This window comes from Bubalus bubalis, chromosome 13 (genome assembly GCF_019923935.1).
Source record: "Bubalus bubalis isolate 160015118507 breed Murrah chromosome 13, NDDB_SH_1, whole genome shotgun sequence".
In the NCBI taxonomy this organism is placed as follows: Eukaryota; Metazoa; Chordata; class Mammalia; order Artiodactyla; family Bovidae; genus Bubalus; species Bubalus bubalis.
In genome coordinates this window covers 897,317-915,975 of record NC_059169.1, presented here as the reverse complement: position 1 = coordinate 915,975, position 18,659 = coordinate 897,317, and the positions used below count along the sequence as shown (strand labels likewise).

The 18,659-nt window shown below is 50.1% G+C and overlaps 1 long non-coding RNA gene across 1 annotated transcript; it reads right to left on the bottom strand.

Moving 5' to 3' along the window:
* Positions 1–779: 779 nt before the first annotated feature.
* On the bottom strand, positions 780–17,866 carry LOC102413131. The gene is made up of 4 exons (XR_003102624.3): positions 17,524–17,866; positions 11,057–11,197; positions 5,640–5,752; positions 780–1,366 (listed from the first exon to the last, which is right to left on the bottom strand). It is a non-coding gene; the product is annotated as an uncharacterized LOC102413131 (long non-coding RNA).
* Between the last annotated feature and the right edge of the window lie 793 nt (positions 17,867–18,659).

Genomic DNA, 18,659 nt, shown 5'->3' with positions numbered 1-18,659 from the left:
CAGTGGAGGTCCCAGAAGGGGCAGGCTCTGGCGAAAAGCTGTGGCTCACCAGGTGAGTTGACAGCGTGACACTGCAGCCCAAGCTTAGCCCAGAGTTGGGGGCCCACTTGGTACAAGTGGCAACCCCACCAGGATCTTCATGCTGTGAGGGTGGGTTTCGTGTCACCTTGACTGAGCCGTGGCACCCAGATGTGTGGTCAAACACTGTTCTAGGTGTTTCTGAGAGAGGGTTTGGGGGATGAGATTTACATGGAAATAGTGGCCTTTGAGTAAAGGTATGGATGGGCCGCATCTGATCAGTTGAAGGCCTGAGTAGACCAAAAGTCTGACCCTCCTGGAGGTGGGAGTCTGCCAGCAGGCAGCCTTCAGACTCAAGCTGCAACACCAACTCTTCTCTGGTTTCCCAGCCTGCAGCCCACCCTGCAGACTGTGGACTTGCCAGCCCCACACTCATGCGAGCCAGTCCCTTAAAATAACTCAAGCTCTTTCCCTCGCTCTAGACAGGTGATACAGTAGAATATCGGAGAAGGCAATGGCACCCCACTCCAGTACTCTTGCCTGGAAAATCCCATCGATGGAGGAGCCTGGTAGGCTGTAGTCCATGGGGTCGCTAAGAGTCGGACACGACTGAGCGACTTCCCTTTCACTTTTCACTTTCATGCATTGGAGAAGGAAATGGCAACTCACTCCAGTGTTCTTGCCTGGAGAATCCCAGGGACAGGGGAGCCTGGTGGGCTTCCATGTATGGGGTCGCACAGAGTTGGACACGACTGAAGCGACTTAACAGCAGCACAGTAGAACATAGAACAGTAAAAAAAAATAAAATCATCCGTTAAAAATAAGGAAGAAAAGTGAACACAGAACAGGAGGAATGAGGAAACGTTTTAAGAAGGTATGTTGAAACCAAAATTGGTCACAAATGGCTTAAACATAAATGCGCTGAGTCCGCAGAGGCCAGGCACAGTCCTAACCGCAGCTCCTGAAGGCGGCAGTGCATCGGGGTGTCCCCCTGCTGCTGTGGACCTCGGTCGGCCGCCCTCAGCGGCGTTGGTTGCTTCTCTCTTTCTTGCTCTTTGGGAGGCCGTCACCGTGCAGCCCCGCCGCAGGGAGGAGGGTGCTGTGGTCCGCTCCCCTCAGCGTGGAATATTCACGCAGATTCTTTAAGTTTCTTCTGCGTGGAGATTAGTTTATTCTCCCCCACTTGTTTGTTCATTCAACGATGCACTTACGTCGGTATGCACTTGTGGGTGCTCAGCATCAGATCACGCACCACCCATCTTCTTGCTCAGACTGTTCCAGCCTTGGTCCCGGGAGCCCTCTCAGGTGAATCCTGGGCCCTTTGACATTCCCACGAGGCTGTGAGTTCCTAAAAAATAAGGAGTAGACCGTGGGTTTTAGCATCATTTTAGACTTAGAGAAAGTTGAGTAGATAGCACAGAAGCGCTCACGCCCCCATCCGCCCCAGGCACACAGTCTCCCCTGTTATGAACCTTTTTCATTTGGTCATTTGGGGCTGTGCTGGATCCTTGCTGCTCTGCGTGGGTTCCTCTCTCATTGCGGTGGATGGGGCCGCTGCTCACGGCAGGGCCTTCCCTTGCCGCGGAGCACAGGCTCCGGGGCAAAGACTTCAGTGGCTGCGGCACACGGGCGCGGCGGTCGCAGCAGGCGGGCCCCAGCGCAGGGCCGCTGCAGTGCTTGCCACACGAGGGTGCGGTCCTTCCAAGGCGCGTGGCATCTTCCCAGACTGTGGATCAAACCCACGTCCCCTGCGTTGGCAGGTGGGTTCTTATCCACTGCATCATCAAAGAAGCCCTATCTACCTGCATTAGGGCAGTGCACAATTAATGAAGCAATTAATGAAGCCCAGAGTTTATGTTGGCCCAGTGCTTCGGGGTGATGGATGTTGCGAGGAGACGGTGAATTCTGTGGTCATATGCTGCTGCCTCAGTTTCCCTTATCTGAGGCTGAGTCCCGTGGGAGACAGTTTCCACGCCTGGCTACTCACCTTCCCTTCATCGCCATGTGACGAGGTGCTCTACCTTCCCCTTGACCTGGGCCAGATTTAAAATTCTCTCATTTCCTGTCTTTCATGTCACACTTGACATGGTCGGAAAAACGCATTCAAGCCACCTCCAAGGAAAGCTTTGTGATTACCGAGCTTTCGGTACACAACTCCATCATTATAAATATTGTTAGTGAGTGATTGACTGAAACTAGTGAACAGTCTTTCAAATTCCAATGAACTTTTCAATTAATATTCACTTTTCTTTTTCAAGACCATAATGATTTGCTGTTCTGACATCAGATCAACAGAGAGAAACTCCAATTAGGCTTTGAAGACGCACATATTTCAGGAACTTGTCATCCAGCCCTTGTAAGTAGACGGATAAATTACTTTAGAAGTCAAGAAGTCTTTTGAGGCGCTGTCCGTTCTGTTATCTTGTTTTGTGAGTATGTTATGCTTCTTCTCGTACGTTTGAAACATTGGCCTCGGTTTTCACAGGCTGACACCTGACGTGGCTTTACTATACGCACCACCAGGACTGAGTCCTAACTTTCCTTCTCAGCCCAGCTTGGGAAGTAGAAATCCTCCACCCACCCTGTTTTCCAGCATCGTTTTTGCCTGTGTTCTTTGATCTTCTTTCTCTATATTTACAGTGTTTGAAGCATATCACGTTTTTTAAATATGATGTTCAACCAGGATGTTGCTTCTTTGATTTTAAACATATTTTAAATTAATTTAAAAACACTTTTAAAAGAAAATAAATGACTTTTCATAACAGGGATCTTGCTGCTACTGCTGCTGCTGCTAAGTCACTTCAGTCATTTCCGACTCTGTGCGACCACATAAACGGCAGCCCACCAGGCTCCACCATCCCTGGGATTCTCCAGGCAAGAGCACTGGAGCGGGTTGCTATTTCCTTCTCCAATGCATGAAAGTGAAAAGTCAAAGTGAAGTCACTCAGTTGAGTCCGACCCTCAGTGACCCCATGGACTGCAGCCCACCAGGCTCCTCAGTCCATGGGATTTTCCAGGCAAGAGTACTGGAGTGGGTTGCCATTGCCTTCTCCAAACAGGGATGAAACATCCTTTTTTGGATACAAAATTCCATCCTGCCCTCATCCCTACCCATTTGACCGTGCGTTTACCAACGTGGACATCCCCGTTCATCCACCATCTTGTGAACTGTTTGCTCTGTTGTCTGGGGGTGACTGGGAATACGTTGATTCTGTTGGTAGAAGGTTTGAACAACTTTTTCAAGATTCCCCAAGTCTAAGAAGAGCCATCATGAGGCGTGAAGAAGGTGGAGGTGTGCAGTGGAGAGGCTGTCCTGGGAGCTGGGGCCGCGTCTGCAGTGTCTGGCCTGAGGTCGGCACGGGGCACTGGCCACTGGTCTTTGAGACCTGGAACCTGCCTCCAGGGTTGGGGACCGGACACACCTCTCGGGTCAGGTTGGAGGTGGCAGTGGCTCCTGCCTGTCCCCCCTTGTCCTCCGCCCTATTCCATCACCCCAGGCACCGTCAGTAGGCTTGACTTAGGGAATAGATGGGCTCCAGATTGGATTCCCGTTTGCATTTGTTGGGGCACCAAGTGGGCTTCAGGCTGGATGCTTAGAGCTACCAGCGTTTTCTGAGACAAGCGATAGGTGGGCTCCAGTTGAAGCATTTACAATCAGCCTCCTGCTTGCCCTCCGAAGCGGAAGTAACAACAGAAACAGGGCAAACACCAGCGTTTGTCTTTTGTGAGCACGTTAAGGTAACAGTCATGGCAGTAGTCAAGGCGACGACAAAGAAGGACAAAACCCTGTGTGAGTGAAGGCTTAAGGGGTCTCCGCTCCGCCCTTTTTGGGACAAAAGAGGCACTACACACGTGCAGAAAGGCTCCTTGTGGGTCAAAACTCAAGGGCTAATGCCAGGCCGTAATAAGTCTTGCTCTTCCCAGAAGCCTTCACTCCGAGATCCATCTTGGCTGAGGCGGGTGTGCTCACCCAGGGGGTCCCCGGGTAGGTCCGGTGTGGAAAAAGAAACCAGTAACTGGCTGAAGGGAGACAAAGCCCTGGAAGACCCGACCGACCTGAGTGCCTCGGCCGCCTCTCCTCGCACCCGGGGGCGCCCGCGCGCGCTCTCTGCGCGGCTGCCCCGCGTCCGACTCGGCCGAGTGCACTGCCGCTGCGTGTGCTGCCCCGCTTGCTCTTGTGCTGTGTCTCCAATAGTGAACTTTGAACCTACATTTACAGTTTCTTCCTCCACGATAAACGCGTTTTTCACGGGGGACAAAGATCCAGGCAGAAACGGCTTCTAGCCTGTATCCTTTGCTGGTCTGGTGGCTAGGATTCTTGGTTCCCTTCCAGGCTTCCCAGGTTCAATACCCAGGCAGAGAGTTAAGATCTGGCTTCACCACTGGTCACAGCCGCCTTGCTGAGATCAGGCTGAGGTGTCCCAGGCTAAATCTGCTGCAGGCCCAGGCTGGTCCCAGTGCCCCAGAGCCCGTGATGCTACTGGGACCCAGGCCGCCTCCGTCGACTCAGGACCCCCAGGGCCTCTCCGCAGGGACCGCTGGGTCATGGTGCCCACCAGGCCAGCACAACCGCCTGGCCCAGCGTTGCCAGGGTTGTGATGGGCCCCGCAACCTGCTCTCTCTGTCCAGCACGAAATAGCCCCTCGCCAATCTCCACAAGCCCCGTCCCATTCCCCCCGTTGGCCCCCAAAGCCATGAGTCCCTCTGCCGAAGTCTCAGCTGGGGGTGGACCCAGGGTTCACATCCAGGTGGCAGGACCCAAGGGTGGTCCGTTTCAATCCATCCTTAAGACACTCCTGAGCGCTGATAACCTTTTGGAGCGGCTCCTGGGTCTTCAGCCCTTCAGTCCTGAGGAATCCGAGGACCGCTGCAAAGGAGAAATCTGATCAAGTGTTTGAAAAGAAGAAGTTAGTTTTCTGGATGATCAGAGAGCTTGGCCCCCTTTTGTGGAACAAACAAGCCGGGGGGGCCTCCGTGGGCCACAGAACCTTCGGCTGCAAACCTTCCAGGAGCTGTCGTGGCCGCTGGGGTCTCCCAGGCAGTTTGAATAGATTCTTTCTCCTGGGCTGGGGTTTTGTGCTCCGGGCTTGATTTGAAGCACACGAAATGACTGGACGGCTCACTCATTTCTATAAATACCTATCCTGCGTTACCTTGGCAGCAGCAGAATTCAGCTCATCTCTGCAGAGTGGAGAACAGCATTTGCTCTTGGTCATAACAGTCTGTTTGCTGAGCCTCCCAAGGCAACGAGACAGACCCAGATCCCATCGTGCACAACCCCGCTGCTTGTTCTTTTTACGTAAAATTGGCTTGAGAGTGTTTTTAAAGATATGGCTGGGACCCACAGGGCAACGTGAAGCACAGAATCGAAGCGTCTTACACACTAACGCTTCAGTGTGCACAAACCACACACCCGCACAGGCCCTCCCCGGGGCTCACATTCAGAATATAATGTAAATATAAAATTACCATGAGGATATTCCCAAGGCAAGGTCTGCAGTCTGAAGCCTCCCTGTGTGCAAACTCAGCTTACGGTTTAGAAGTTACAGACGTAACACGACGTTGGAAGCCCACTGCATTTCCATGAAAGATTATTTTCTCTATAAAAGCAACAGACTTACTAAAGCGCAGGAAGAGCCCGGAGACCAGAGGCAGGTTGTCTGGCGCCTCTGCTCCTGACAAGGGCTGGTGGTTTAACTCCTCCTTGCCCACTTTCTGATCTGAAAAACAAAAGCTGAGGTATTTTATGAATTTGGGACTCTTGTTGAAAGAACCGAGAGGACCACACCTCGTCCACTCTGACCTCATCTGACCTTGGCTCCCCAGCGCCCCTCACCAGCAGTCAGAGAAGCACTTCCCAAGAGTGCTGCGCTGTCTGCAGCGCCCACGGCTGCCTTTGGGCTGTAAGGGGGCTGCTTCTGAGTTTCCTTCTCCTCAAACTAGGCAAGTCTTTGTTCTTTGTGGGTAATTTAATTACTACTTCTCTATGTTTGGGAGAAATATCCATAAAACTCAGATATGCAGATGACACCACCCTTATGGCAGAAAGTGAAGAGGAACTAAAAAGCCTCTTGATGAAAGCGAAAGAGGAGAGTGAAAAAGTTGGCTTAAAGCTCAACATTCAGAAAACGAAGATCATGGCATCTGTTCCCATCACTTCATTGGAAATAGATAGGGAAACAGTGGAAACAGTGTCGGACTTTATTTTGGGGGGCTCCAAAATCACTGCAGATGGTGACTGCAGCCATGAAATTAAAAGACACTTACTCCTTGGAAGGAAATTTATGACCAACCTAGATAGCATATTCAAAAGCAGAGACATTACTTTGCCAGCAAAGGTCCGTCTAGTCAAGGCTATGGTTTTTCCAGTGGTCATGTATGGGTGTGAGAGTTGGACTGTGAAAAAAGCTGAGTGCCGAAGAATTGATGCTTTTGAACTGTGGTGTTGGAGAAGACTCTTGAGAGTCCCTTGGACTGCAAGGAGATCCAACCAGTCCATTCTGAAGGAGATCAGCCCTGGGATTTCTTTGAAAGGAATGATGCTGAAGCTGAAACTCCAATACTTTGGCCACCTCATGCAAAGAGTTGACTCATTGGAAAAGACTCTGATGCTGGGAGGGATTGGGGGCAGGAGGAGAAGGGGACGACAGAGGATGAGATGGCTGGATGGCATCACTGACTCAATGGGTGTGAGTCTGAGTGAACTCTGGGAGTTGGTGATGGACAGGGAGGCCTGGCGTGCTGTGATTCATGGGGGCGCAAAGAGTCGGACACGACTGAACTGAACTGAACTGATGTTTGGTAGATTTGTTTTGCTTTGCTTTTAAACTTAGAAGTCATTAATAATTCAGGAGAGGGGTTCCCTGGTGGCTCAGTGGTAAAGAATCCACCTGCCAACGCAGGGGACACAGGTTTGATCCTTGGTCCCGGAAGATCCCTCGTGCCACAGGACACCTAAGCCCGTGAGCCACAACTACCGAAGCCAGAGTGCCTGGAGCCTGTGACCCGCGACAGGAGAAACCACAGAAAAAGAAGCCTGCCCACCGCAGCTAGGGAGTAGCCCCTGCTCACCAGGACTGGGGAGCCCCGCGTGCAGCAGTGAGGACCGGTGCAGCCATAAACAAACGCGTAAGTAAACCTTTAAAAAAAAGAATTCAGTATAGCAATCCTACACGCGAACATCACCCACTTATCTTGCCCAGTTTTTCACCTTTGTTTACAGATGGGGGTCGAAGGTGACGTGTACACGAAGAGGCCGGGGGGTGGCGGGGGGTGGGGGAAGAGACCTGACTTTGCTCCCTTTACAGCCAGACTGTCGTCCCGCTGACTTTGCTCCAAGCCAACCCTCAGCTCTTTAATCGTGAGACCATCCACTGTCTCTGATCAGATCACTGTTTCTCCCTGGGCTCTCAGAGCAAATTTCCAGACACCACATCACTGCCTAAGCTCTATTTGTGGAACTCCAAACAGCATTTTAGCCGTAACCCGATAGGATTTCTTGTTTTCCTGGGAGAAAACAATCCAATCAATGCCAAATGCTTTGTTCTAATTTCTACTAGGTCTTATTAGGTTTTACCCCATTTTCCATAGTGTCTTGGCATTGTGGCCTCTTATTTTCAATTTAAGCATTCATTTTGTATTTCTAGAGTTTTCTTTTGTCATCTTTTTAGTTGGGGAAATGGTATCCATGTATTAACTTACAAAATTGTTTTTATTTCAGTGGCAATATATACATATGATTATTTTAAAGTAGACTTTTTTCTGCCCCCAAAATAGCAAATGTACATGGAAAAATTGAGAAGCCACAAAAATACCTGAAGGATAAAAATCAGGCATAATTGTGCCCACTGGGACAGCCCCCATTAGTCTTTTCTTTTTTAAGATTTTTTAACGTGGACATTTTTTAAGCCTTTATTGAATCTGTTACAATATTGCTTCTGTTTTCTGTTTTGGTTTTTTGGCTGTGAGATGTATGGGATCTCAGCTCCCCAACCAGAGATCGAACCTGAGCCCTTGGCATTGAAAGGCGCAGTCTTTACTACTGGACCACCGGGAAGTCCTCCTCCAGCAAACTTGTTTTGTGCATTAATGTCTTAGCATCTACACGCCCAGTCCTCCTCTGGCCCTGGATGGCCATGGAGCATTGTGTAAGGACATGCCACAGTTCACGTGACGAACCTTCCTCTCCCCCATCTTAGAAGTCCCGTTGCTTTCAAACGCTTTGTTATTATATGTAAAGAACATTAAAGCCAGTGAAGTCAGCCTTGGACCCAAACTGTCGGCTGAAGTCCATTTGGAAAGCTGCGAGTTCAGAGGAGACCCAGACACTGAGTCTTTGTCAGAGCCGTGTCCCTGGGGATGGCGTTCTCTTAGCCCGTCTCCTGAGCAGGCAGGGTGTCGGGCCGCCTCCACTTCCTAGGCCAGCCAGGCAGCACCACAGGGCAGGGCCGGGGGGGCAGGGTGTGGGCGCACGCACGCATCCCCCCCCCCTCATGCCGTGGACCACCCACGGGACACCGCAAAGGCTCGGCCACACTGGAACCGTGGCTTTCTGGCCGGGACGGTGGAGGCAGGCACACTGCGAAGGGGAACACAGCTTAATGCTACCCAGGCTGAGCTCTGGTTGGTGATCCTGAGCATCTGCATGTTACATCTGTGCTCTGAGACAGCTCTCTTCGCCAGGCCTCCCTGATGAGGATATTGTGACCTCAGCTGTAGAAATAGGGAGCCTGAGGCTCAGAGAAGTTGAGGGTTTTGCTTAAGCTGGCACAGTGCCAAGTGGTCAAGCAGCATCTAGGATTCATGTCTCTTGCAGGCTAGGTTCTTTCTGCTCTTAACACACTACCTAAGAGTAACTGTAAAAGAAACCTAAATAACTAACTGGAATGTGATTTTTAAATCTCTATTTGATGAATGATGGCCTATAAAATGACTTCCCTGGTGGCTCAGACAGTAAAGCGTCTGCCTACAATGCGGGAGACCCGGGTTCAATCCCTGGGTCGGGAAGATCTCCTGGAGAAGGAAATGGCAACCCACTCCAGTATCTTGCCTGGAAAATCCTGTGGACGGAGGAGTCTGGTGGGCATTGCTTCCCAGGTGGCGCTAGTGGTAAAGAACCTGCCTGCCAGTGCAGGAGACACAGAGACATGGGGTCAACCCCTGAATTGGGAAGATCCCCTGGAATAGGAAATGGCAACCCACTCTAGTATTCTTGCCTGCAGAATCCCACGGACAGAGGAGCCTGGTGGACAACAGTCCATGAGTGAGTGAGTGCGTGAGTAAAATCACTCAGTCATGTCTGACTCTTTGGGACCCCACGGTCTGTCCATAGAATTCTCCAGGCAGGAATACTGGAGTGGGTTACCATTCCCTTCTCCAGGGGATCTTTCCGACCCAGGGATTGAACTTGGGTCTCCTGCATTGCAGGCAGATCCTTTGCCATCTGAACTACAGTCCATGGGTCTGCAAAGAATCAGACACAACTGAACACGCTAACATAAAATATATGAATACTTCTAATTTTAACACTTCATTTAAAAATTAGGTGATAAAAACATAAATATAAAACTTATTAAAGATAAAAACTTCTTAAAGATAAAATTGTGTATTAAAACATTTTGCAGGGCTTCCCTGGGGGCCCAGTAGTTAAAACTCAGCACTTTCTCTGCTATGACCCAGGTTCAGTCCCTGGTCAGGGCATGACGATCCCACAAGCAAAAAAAATATTCTTTGCCAGTTGACATCTGCCATGTCAAAGCTGCTGTCTCTGTATGCTTTTTTAAAGCAGCATGCTATTTTTTCTTCCCAGTGAGTGCTGTTTCCTTTCCAAAAGTCCCCTGTGGGCTGTGTGAAAATTTAAGGTTCTTTGTTCCTGGGAAATGATTTGGAACTCTTGCTGCAGGACATACAGTAGAAACATTTTTGAAGGAAGAATTCACTACGTGGGATGCAGAAATCTGACAGGATCACTAGGTGGAGAGAACGTAGTTTGGTTCAGAATTTTCGCAACTCTTTCCTCCATTCTGCAAACCCGCAGAGGACCAGCGAGGACTCCCCTCTTTGTCTTTATAGCGCCGGGCCACCAGCGCCCCCTAGAGGCCCGAGATGGGCTACCCGCGGGTAATCGGGAGACACGCCGGGTGATGGTGCGCACTGCGGACGGTCTCCGTGAGCCTGCCTAGTGCTGCCCTCTGCTGTTCAGAGGGGGGAATTGCCACCGGGATACCTGGGCATTGCAACTTAACCCTGTCAACCGGCTTTAGAGAAAAAGCTAGCAGTTAATATCCTTCACTTTTCTATCTGGCCCACAGCCCCTGCCTCACTGCAAAGAGCTAATCGGGAGTGTGTTTTTGCTGTGTCAAATGAATTGAATGCTATCTTCAAAAATGATGTTGGAAGAGTCTGTCTCATCTTCAGAATGCTTCTGAGACTTTCACCTGCCGTCAGTAAGAGAAAGGAGACGGCGAAGTGTATTGAGGCTTCACCAGAAAGATGGGGCTTAGTGCCTGCTAGTGGACGTATGACTCCGAGCAGCTTTCTCATTCCAACTTCAATTTTCTAATTTTTAAGATAGAATGAACATATTCACCTTGCCAAACTTTGAGAGGATTCAACAAGTTAATGTTTAAAAAAATACCTGATAAACGTTTGAAAATTAGAGTTTATATAAGAGGTTATGGAATCCCTACTAGTAGATTCAAAAATTCACTATTTGAATTTTTCAGGGTTACATTAAAAGGAACAACAGATTAATTTTTTCATTGAGTCTATTTAAAAAGGAAGCCTACTTCAGCACTACATGTATGCGAATATTGTATTATTACTTGTATTAAAATTAAAGATGAAAAGTAGCAAAACTTCTAAATATATAAAATTATTTCAACAGTCATAGTACTTAGTCATTCTGTCATACCCAACTCTTTCCAACCCCATGGACTGTAGCCCACCAGGCGCCTCTGTCCATGAGATTCTCCAGGCAAGAATACTGGAGTGGGTTGCCATGCCCTTCTCCAGGAGATCTTCCCAACATAGGGCTCACCTGTGTCTCCTGCACTGCAGGCGGATACTTCCCCATCTAATCAACGAGCAAGAGTCTGGTCTGTAGAGATTATTGATTCCACAGCAGGGATGGTTTTCTCTGCAGGGGGCGCCGGTCACTGTCCAGAGCTCTGCTGCCCATCTGAAACACACGAGTCACAAACAATGTCACAAATATTAGGTGAAATTTCCAGAGCCATGTTGTCAGTGTGGAAAATTATTGTCAGTTAGTGAAGATTGCGTTGTCTTTCATCTCACTTTCTAAAGGAGAGCATTCTGGCCTCAGAGCCTGCGGTCCTAAATCTGAGTCCAAGTCTGATCACCTTGCAAGCACCTCTCAGGTGCTGGACAGGGTCTTAGAGACGGACGTCTTAACCCAGCGGACACAGAGGCCAGCAAGCCGTCCCTGCCGGGTGCGGCCGGACCGTCCCCTCCGCCCCAGCCCAGCACACGCCCTCTGCTCCCTCTTTCCCCACCGTGACTCTCTGCCGTTTCTCTGACCCTGGTGTCAGACTTGGCATCTTCCGTGATGATTTAGGAGGCAGAAGACAAATGTCACACTGAATTTTCATTTTATTTTTCTAATTACAAAGTGAACACATGCTTCGTAACCTTTTGACCTTGCTGAAATATAAGCAGGCCACAATGGGATTGAAAGGGCCCCCACAGCTACTTTGTCACTGAAGATGAACGTGCAGCGCGTCAGAATCTGCGGAATGCAGCTAACGCAGCGCTGACAGGGAAACTTCAGAAAATAAGAAAAGCTTCAGGCCAATAATAGAAGTTCCCAACTCAAGAAATTAGCAAAAGAAGGCCAAAACAAGTGCAAAGCAAGAAAAATGAAAAAAAAAAATGATAAAGGCAGTAATCAATATTATTTAAAACAGAAAAACATCAAGAAAATCAATGAAACACAGTCAAAACAAAATTGACAAACCTTTAGAAAGCCTGAGAAAGATAAATAGAATACACAAATCAGCAATATCAGGTATAAAACAATAAACATAACTGCAGAGGCTGTGGTCACTAAAGGACAAAAAGGGAGCTATGTGAACAAGGCCCATACATGTGACAACTTGGAAGAAAGGGGCCAGTCCCTCAAGAACTGCACACTGCCAAAAATCAACCGAGATGAAGTGGACAACTTGAATAGGGTTACAGCCTTCTTAAAAAACTGACCTTGCACTAAAAGTTCTGAAAAGGAAATATCCAGAGCCAGATGGCTTCACTAGTAAACCTCAGCCAACCTCCTCTAGAAAATGAAAGAGAAGGGAAGACTCTGTGAACCCAGTGTGAGCAAATACCATCCAAAATACACAGGGAGCTTCTACAACTCACCAACCAAAACACACAAGTAATATGATTTTAAAATGGGCAAAAGGCTTGAGAGGCATTTTTCCAAAGAAGACATACAAATGGCCAACAAATACAAGGAAAGCGGCTCACTAGTCATCAGAGAAATGCGAGTCAGAGCCACGATGAGAGACGCTGCCCACCTGTCAGGATGGGCAGCATCAGAAAGTCAGAAACAGCCGTAGCAAAGGGACGCGAGCAGTGTGGGTGTGGACGCAAGCCGGTGCCACCACCGTGGAAAACAGCATGGGGGGAGGTCCTCGACAATCAAAACGACCACCCCACTTCCGGGTATTTATCTGCAGGAGGTGGAGTCAGGATCTCAGAGTTGCTGGCTCCATGTTCCGTGCCGCCTGATCCACACTAACCGGGGCCGGGAGGCAACTAAGCCTGCATCGGAATGAGTGGACCAAAGAAGCGGAGCACGTCCCGCTGGATGCTATTCAGCCAAGAGAGAGGGGACCCTGCCGTTGGCACCAGCAGGGGTGGGCCCGAGGGCGCTGTGCAGAGTGACACCCGGCAGACAGAGAAAGACAAACGCCGCACAATCTCACGAATCATGATGTCCCAGAAGTCCAGCTCATGGAGACAGAGAGTAGAGGGCCGGTTTCCAGGGACTGGGAGGTGGAGGAAATAGGGGAGGGAGTATTTCTCAAAGGATACAGACTTTCAGTTATAAGAGGCATGAGTTCTGCGGATCTGGTGGTCAGTGTGGGAACCGAAGCTATTAAAACTGTGTCGAATATTTGCAACTTGCTAACACTACAGACAGGAACTAACTCATTGGAAAAGACCCTGATGTTGGGAAATATTGAAGGCAGGAGGAGAAGGGGACGGCAGAGGACGAGACGGTTGGATGGCACCACTGACTTGATGCACATGAGCTTGAGCAAACTGTGTGAGACTGTGATGGACAGGGAGGCCTGGCATGCTGCAGTCCATAGCGTCGAAAAGGGTCAGACGCGACTGAGCGACTGAACTGAACTAAGCACCACAGAGTTTAAATGTTCTTGCCACAGGTATGCACACACAAATGGTAACTGTTTAGAGTGGTGGGTGTGTTAACTCATCTGATGAGGTAATCATTTATACATGTATCAAATCATCCTGTCCTGCCCCCTAACCTTACACGGTGTTACTGATCATTACATCTCAATAAAACTGCAAAGAATGAAGGTCACACATAAACAAGCAAAAATGTGTCCTTCGCATTTATTTTTATCCTTTAAAATCTTCGTGTCTCAACACACAGCTACAAGCTCCTTTCTATATATACATAAAAAATGCGCGAAGGTATTTCAAAGGAAGGAAAAAAGCTGTTGTTTATTTTAGGTTAATGAGCATTACCTCGCTCAGGAAATGTCCTTTCTATCCACCTCAAGTTCCTTTTAGCATCTGGTTGAGATGAAGAGAAAATGGCCCTCTGATATTAAATCAATATCAAAGAAGGGGTGTTTTAGATCAGGTTTCCCTCCGCCAGCGTCGTCTTCGCGATAATGCTTAGAAACGGTGCTGCGGTCCCTGCCAGCGGCAGACTCAAAAGTGCAATTTTGGCAAAATAAATAAAATGATGGTTAAAAAATGATTTTCTTCTGCAGTGATCTCATAGGTCACCAGATTGTAATCAAGGACACATTTCTTGCAAGGCTTGTAGCACGCATGGCAGATGGTTGGGAAGAAAAGCCGTTGTCGTATATTTAAATGATGCAGGAGATAAAAGACAAGAGGCGACCACACTTACTGTGCACCTACTAAGCGCAGGAGTAACATCTCCCAGCAGCCCCAGAAGACGGGATCGCTGGCACTGTCCGCCATTTCCAGTCCCGGCTGCACAACTGCATGAAGAGGCCCACGACCCCACCGGGGTCTCGGGGGCCTGGCCCAGGGCGGGTGCTCTGTGTGCAGCCCAGGCCCCCCTCCTCTTCTCCGTAGAGCCTCGCTCTCAGCCGCCGCAGTACCGAGGCACCTTTCTGCTCCCTGACTCCTGCCTGCTTCTGGCCTGTGTACGCCGCTGTGCAGTGTCCCTAGAGGCCACCCCCGACCTGAGCCCTTGGTACTGACACCCTGGGGCCATCCCCCAGCAGAGGCCCACGACCACCGCCCGCCCAGGACCCCTGAGGCCAGTCTCACACCACCCTTGACCGAGTCCTGCAGAGTCTGGGCAGGCGGTTGATATTCAACCAGGAAAAGAAGTTCAAAACGCAGCTAAAATGCCAGCTCGCAAGTTTTTCACTCGCATCGCTTTTCACTGTGGACGCTTCCCTGGAGCTGGGGATGAGAGGAGCTTCCCGGCCCACCTCACAGGGTTGGGGCAAGGAGACGGCTCAAGCAGCGCAGAGCCTGCCCCGGAAGGTGAACCGCTTCCCCAGACGCTGAACCACCGAGCAGGGCGGCAGCTGTCGCTCCCGAGGATGAGGCTCGGGCGGCCTCCAGGGAGCGGACCCACGAGCGGCGCTTCCCCGCCCCGCGGCCAGCACCCCAGTCCCCATCACCTCCCATCTGCCCAGATGACTGCCTGTGTTCAGGACCATCTCCTTCCACGGAGTCAGGACCGTGGTCCCCCGGGTCCATGGAGCTCCCATCACTGTCCTTGCCTCCCCCCGGGTTCCTGCTCCGTCAGCCGCCCCTCGAGGAGCAGAGCACCCAGGTTCACACCCTATCTTCACTGAGAGTTTATGTTCCGTGTACACACAGCATCGTCATTCCCCCACCCACCAACTCTGGGGCTGCTCCCAGGGTGTGGACCCCCACACGTCTGGACACCAGAGGAGCCCTCGGGAATGGGTCTCAGGTGCCAGGGGCGGTCAGCTGGCCCGCCAGCCTGTGGGGGCCGAGTCCGCGCTCTGCACGGTGCCCTTGGCTCTTGACCTGCGGTTCATCCATTGGACCATGAGCTCCTGGAGGGCAGAGGCCACGTCGTGTTAATACCTGCCTCCCCTTATCGATGCATTGCCTTTCAATAAGTGTTTGCTATGAATAAATAAATGAATGCTGATTAAATAAAATTCAAAAGGCACTCAGGGGAAAGACCATTCATGAGTCATAAATATTTTGAGGAAGGGCCAAGGCAGAAGCATCCGTAAGCGCTTTGGGAGGCTGAGAAAAGGCACCTTTGCTCCTCACTTTGTCCCCGTGCAAGAGCAGAAGTGCAGTCTGATGTTCCTTAGTTTGGAACATCACCAGTAAGTTGAAAGTTGTTTTCCTCTGAATCGATAGGCCGTCAACCAGCCTTCAGCGCTCGCCGTTTCCGGGCAGCCTCTCCCCACGAGGTCGTCATCGCAGAAGCCCGAGGTCCACCGCCCAGGACTCTGTCCCCACGGTGATGGCACGTGGGCTCCTCAGGCTGACCCCAGGGGAGTGAAACCCTGCTTCCCTGCACGGGACTTTGCATCTCAACCACTAGTCACGTCTAAAGCCTTCCAAACCTCCCTGGTGTTAACTATATGATCAGGGGCCCCATGAAATTACTTGCTGTGAAAAATTAATGGCTTCTTTGGAAAGTACTAAGTGTGTCTTTTCCAAACTAAATAAGTTTCCCCAGGTTCTGGGATCTGGGTTTAGGGTCAGTCTGTTCACTCTTCTGACCTTCCTGGCTTTACAGAACTCAGCCTTGCGCTCAAAGGCTTCCGTGTTCAGACAGGTGACTCCGTCCTTCCAGCTTGCTTTCTCGCGAGAGGTGATCGACTGCGGCTGGTCTTTGCTCAGCACATCTCTCACTCCCTCTGTGCCCGGGGTGGACTATCAGCGTCTCCCCAGCAATTCCAGCATGGACTTCACGCACTTTGTCCCAGAGGAGGCCGGAGCTCCTCCCATCCACCTTCAGCAGCTGTTTGGTGACCTGCGGCATTTCTCTGTACTCACTGAGCTCATAATCTGTCTACAAGACACCAGAGCATTTTCTATCTTCTGAATTTCCTCCCATAACACATGCAAACAAATCACTCACGAGCCCCAGCAAGGCCCCCTCAGACCTTCCAGTTTTCAAAATGCATTTGGAATTGCTTCTTCCTTACTTCAAGTGGTTGGCAAATCCAAGGGATTATGGAGTCAGGAAAGACCTAGATGTCTCCTATGGATTCTTTTTTTTTTTTGCCTGTGTGACTTCCCTGGTGTCTCAGACAGTAAAGAATCTGCCTGCAATTCAGGAGAGCCAGGTTGGGAGGATCCCCTGGAGAAGGGAATGGAACCCACTCCAGTATTGTGGCCTGGAGAATCCCATGGACAGAGGAGCCTGGCGGGCTACAGTCCATGGGGTCGCACAGAGTCAGACACGCCTGAGCAACTGGCACACACACACAACATTCAATTATTTGCGCAGCTATTTTTATGTTTCAGCACTGTTTCGATGGCACATTATTATGACTGGCTCATCTAAATAATGAACCGCGGCTAAATGGATTTATTGGGGAAAAAGAGAAATGTGATCTCGACGACTCAGATGGTGGTGTATGCTCGCAACCAGAAGAATTTGTTCGGCCAGTGAGTGAAGCACAGAACACGCAAACTCATCAGTATCTTAGACAAACCAGGACAGCTCATCTGTTATGACGAAATGATGTTCATTCGGATTTTACTGGTTCTATAGCTTTGTCTTATTTAGTTTCCTATAAGTATAAGGAGCTCATACATAATTTAATATTTGTACATATTTGAAGTATTAGTTGCTCAGTCGTGTCCGACTCTTTGTGACCCCGTGGACTGTAGCCCACCAGGCTCCTCTGTCCATGGAATCCTCCAGGCCAGAATACTGGAGTGGGTAGCTTTTCCCTTCTCCACGGGGTATTCCTGACCCAGGGATCAAACCCAGGTCTCCTGCATTGCAGGCAGATTCTTTATCATCTGAACTACTGGGGAAGATCTGTCCATATTTGAGTATTAGCATAATTAAAAAACAATTTATTGAAACTTTAGAGCCAAAGTATTTTCTTTCAAGCGAGATACATGTATTTCTCAAGTTTTAGAAAAAATAACCTTAGCTTACATTTCTACTTTATTAAATATACAACACACTATATGATATGTATATAAACATTTGAAATATTGGTTCCAATCTATACTTTGAGGTTAATAGACTTTGATTTTTTTTTATTGCTGAATGTATTAAGTAATACTTACTTTGTTTTAAAAGTTCCTCCTGTGTCTAACCAGGTGACTGAAGCCGCTTCGTTTCGCCAGGATCCAGTCTGCCACCCACAGGAAGCGCTGGGAAGACCCTGCTGGTGTCGGGGGCTGTGAGGACAGCCGTCTGCTGGGTGTGGCTGTGCTCCTTGTGGGAACGTGTACCCAGAGTTTCATTTGTTCCTACTGAACTTCTCTATTTAGTCTTCAGGCACACTCTCCACGCTTCCTGTTCTGAAACCGAGCAAAGAATTTACCTAATCGATGTATCACATGATGGACGTGAGTTTGAGCAAACGCCGGGAGACAGCAGAGGACAGGGAAGCTTGGCGGGCTGCGGTCCACGGAGCCGCAAAGGGTCGGACACAACTGAGCGACTGAGCAGCAACAACAACTAACCACCAGGCTTCCCTGGCGGCTCAGATAGTAAAGAACCGCCGACCAAGGCAGGAGACACAGGTTCCATCCCTGGGTCGGGAAGATGCCCTGGCGGCTCAGATGGTAAAGAACCCGCCGACCAAGGCAGGAGACACGGGTTCGATCCCTGGGTCGGGAAGATGCCCTGGAGGAGGAAATGGCAACCACTCCAGTAAGCTTGCCTGGGAAATCCATGGACAGAGGAGCCTGGGGGGCTGCAGTCCATGGGGTTACAGAGGGTCAGATGTGATCTAGCTAATCATTGCACCTTCCCAAGCTAGATTTCTTCTTTCGTTGATTTTCAGACGGAGAAGTAGAGCCGTTTCTCGCCTCAGTCTCCCTGTGAAAGCCTCCGGTGGCTCCTCACTCTCTGCCCCGTGAGTCATCCCTCAGACTCAGCAGCCGGAGGCCGTGCAGACATCAAGTGTGGGGCCGGCAGGATGGTCCTCCCACCCTTCTCCCGCGTCCTTCCTGACAACACTCAGGGGTGGTTGCTGTCATTTCCTGTGGCCACAGCAGGCTGTCCCACTTAGATGTCCTTGGCCTTGGCCAAGGTGCTTCCCTTGGACGCCGCCCAGAACCACCTCCCCCCCGCCCCACCACCTGCAGCTGCTGCGTCGCCCCCCACTGGCCTTCCTGACCCCCGGCCCAGCAGTCCTGTTCCTTTGACCTTTACCCCTGTTGCCACCAGACTCACCATCCTCGCTGCTGAGTCC